This window comes from Apteryx rowi, unplaced genomic scaffold, assembly GCF_003343035.1.
Source record: "Apteryx rowi isolate R43461 unplaced genomic scaffold, aptRow1 scaffold_33, whole genome shotgun sequence".
NCBI classification, from domain to species: Eukaryota; Metazoa; Chordata; class Aves; order Apterygiformes; family Apterygidae; genus Apteryx; species Apteryx rowi.
The window spans coordinates 4,360,779-4,364,230 of record NW_020449752.1 but is presented as its reverse complement, the minus strand read 5'-3'; positions in this window follow the sequence as shown (position 1 = coordinate 4,364,230).

Genomic DNA, 3,452 nt, shown 5'->3' with positions numbered 1-3,452 from the left:
TTTTTTTTTTTTTTTAAGGAAAATATGAAGCTGGCAGAAATGGCAACAGGCCTAGGAAAACAAACCTCGCACCGACTCGCCTGGTAACAAGCCCGACCGAAACAGCAAAGAGCGCGCGGAGAATTTTGGTCCCCGTATCCCAGCTTTAGGAGTCTGCTTTTTGGGGGGGAAAAAAAAAGGGAAAAGCTGGCAGTTCTCGTTTAAAGAGGAAACTCGATCGACTCCGCTTGACGCGAGCGGAACCGATGCGAGCGGCAGCTGCGCGATCCGGCTGTTAGAGCGCGAGAGGCGTGACGGCACCTTCTGCCCGGCGCTTCTCCCGTCCTCGGAAGGGTTGAGATCGTCCCCAAACGGGAGCGTATACAAAAGCACCGGAAAAAAAAAAAGGCGAGTTATCAGCCGGACAGAAATCTCCGCAGAGATCAGCTCCGCGGTATCAATTAATTCCTCTAAATTAGATGTTGCCCAACGAAAGGCAACAGGCAAATCCCCGAGCGCCGCGCAAAACGTCACCCGAAATATCGGCTCTCGGCACATGAGCAGGTCGAGCCGCAGTGAATCTCCGGGGTTTTGCCGCGAGCCGCTTTTCCGGTGGCTTCCCAGGGAAGGCAAAYGGCGGAGCGGTTGGTCCTTCCCGCGTTCAGCGATAGCGGCGACGTTAATAACCGCGTAAAGAGAAATAACTTTGGAATTAGCTGGAGTCGCAATTAGTCACAGCGGCATCTGCATCGGGCAACACTTCGGAAAACAGCTTCATTCCGAGAAACGCTTTATCGGGCGCTTCCCGGTTAGTGTTTTTGGCACGGCGCTTCTGGCAGCTGAAGCTTGACCGCTCTCGCGCTTAATGGTGCTATCGAAAACCAGCTCTTATCTGGAGCCGTCGCGGAATTGGTTKCGGACGTCTTGGACCAAGCGAGGATTTCGTTAGGTAGAGTTTTCCGAGGCTTTCCGAGGCGACGCGCTCAATCGCTTCGCTTCACCATTTCCCACCTCCGCAGAGTCAACGTTTAAACAAGTCGGGGCGTTTTTAAAGTTAAAACCCTCCGGTGACATCACCCGAAGTCGTAGCGCAGCTGCCCGATTCCTCCGGCACCGGAGCAGGCCAAAATAAGCAGGAACCTCGGTTTACGGGCTCGCAGCCCACCTGGAGACAACGCAAAGCCAGGTGGGACGTGCCCCCGCGGCAGGGGCGGCGGATTCCACCTCGGCATTTCCATTCGCGACTCCAGCTTTAAATAACCGCACGGTTCCGAGCGCGGCGCGCGGGTTTCGAAGGCCGGTTCGCGAGGCTGCGGATTCTTCTGCCGTGTTGGAGCCCGAGCCAGTTTGGAGGCTTCCTTTTCCTTTCAGAGAGGGGATTAAACGCAAACGTTTCTTTCTTTTCCCTGCCGTAGCCGCGCTCTGTTATCGGCCCTTCCCCGCAAGATAGTCGTGCAACTGTGTTTTGTTTTTTAAAAAAAAAAGCAGGGTTTGGGTTTCAGCGCCTTTGAGTCGCACGAACCGCGCTCGCAGCCCRCTGCGGCTCGGGGGAACGAGAGCACGCTGTTTACGGTCAGGGCCCGTAATATCAAGTTTAACAAAAAAAAAAAAAGCTTGCAGGAATTCGCGCCACGAAGCGTTTAACGCTACTCCCGAGCTGGGAATTTGGGGAATATAGCAACACTAGGAGGAGAAAAAAAAAACACACACACCGTTGCCACCAGCAACTAAGCTATGAGGGTTTTTTTTCTTTTTAAAGGAATTCGGGACGAGCAGTACATCACATAAATTGGAACTGTCAAAGCACCAGAGTTGTTTGAAAGAAGCAGGAGGCCGACCAGCTCTGCGAAGCACCGCTCGGTTTTAAATCCAAACATAACAGGATTACCTGCTTTGTTTCCAAAGGCGTAAAACGAAAAGGTTCGGCCGGGAACCGCAAGCGCTAGCGAAGTTTACGCGCTACCGGCGACCTCGACGACCGGCAGCTGCTAAATGACAATTTAAGATATATAGTTTAGTAAACAAAAAGCCGATACGCGGGCGAAAGACGCCGCTTCCTAAGCGACCCCCCCCTCGAAGCTGACAGTTTTACAGCTCCGTGCTCTCGCGAAGCCTCCGAACACGGGACGCAGCAAATCATTTTATGAACGCCGTAAAGAAGCTACMTAAAGCAGTCGCGCTCACGGGTTCGCCCGTCCTCGAAAAAGCTACGAGGCCGCGGCAAAATAAACACCGTCCGTTTTTAGCCTAACGTGTCGCAAGTTTTGTATTTTAAGTCTGGGGAAAAAAAAAAAGAAAAAGGAAAAAGAAAAAACCCACACCCAACGCTTCCCCTTCAGTTTAAAAATATAAATATTGAAAACATGCAATAGCTGCCTGAAAAGCTCTTTCATTAAAATGCACCGACTATGTCATTTTTTTCTGGTCGAGACAAAGCAAATAAAATGAATCCCAAAGTCAGGAATTAGAGAGCTCGGAGGACGGAAGGTGCCARCGCACCCAGCAAGCGTTAATACCAAGCAAGAGTTAAGATGTCACGAAGCATTAGAGCAGGATTCTTCAGGAATTACACATCGCCTTTCGCTTCAGGGGCTGACTTTCAACCGCCCTAATTGCGGAGAAAATTAYGTTAAGATTAAAAACACGGATCGAGATATCAGCTTTGAGACGGCGAAGAGGCGATGCACGAGGACAAATCCGTCTCCCGCCGCATTGTGTAGCTACTTCAAACAGAAAGGAAAAAAAAAAGCGTTTTAATTAAAACTTACGACAAATATAGCAGAGCCAGATTAACTTTCACTGCGGAGTAAGACCTTAAATCAATAACAGATTCAAGGCTGAGCACTGTAAACTGTGCTCTGAAGGGTTTTTTTTTTTTTTTTTTAACTCACCAAAGCTGGCTCCAAATTGGCTTGTTTTAGTATTTTCTCCCACTTAGGACTACAGACCAAGGACAAGGCGGGGGGGGGGAAAAAAAAGTCAGCTGGTTTAAATAAACCGTGCGGCTGGGCTCCGGCTTCAGCTCGGAGGAGCCTGGGCTGCTCGTGCGCTCTYGGGCTGGGCTTTTCTCTCGCAAGATAAGCTGTTGAAGTCATGCCTCGAGTTTAAACCCTGCCAACATATGGCTTCTCCCAAGGCAGGAGCCTCCCCCGCCCTGCTAGTTCCCCCCCACACACCAGAAAAAGGAGGGGGGAAAGAGGGGGGGGGAAAAAAGGCGCTGCAGGGCAGAAATTCCTCAGGTGCTCGCTAATGGCATTCCCGGGGGCTGCGAGCCGCTTCGGGGATCAAGGGCGCTGCGGGAAGGCGCGGCGAGGCCGCTCCGTCTCCTCGGGGGCGGCGGGGGCCGGCGGCCCCATGCAGCGCGCCGTCTCCAGCGCTGCGCCGAGGCAGCGGGCAGCGGGCGCGGCGCTAACGAGCCCGCGTTAATAACGTCGCCCCGGCGCTGTTAGGCGGGAGGCGGCATGGCGGGGGGC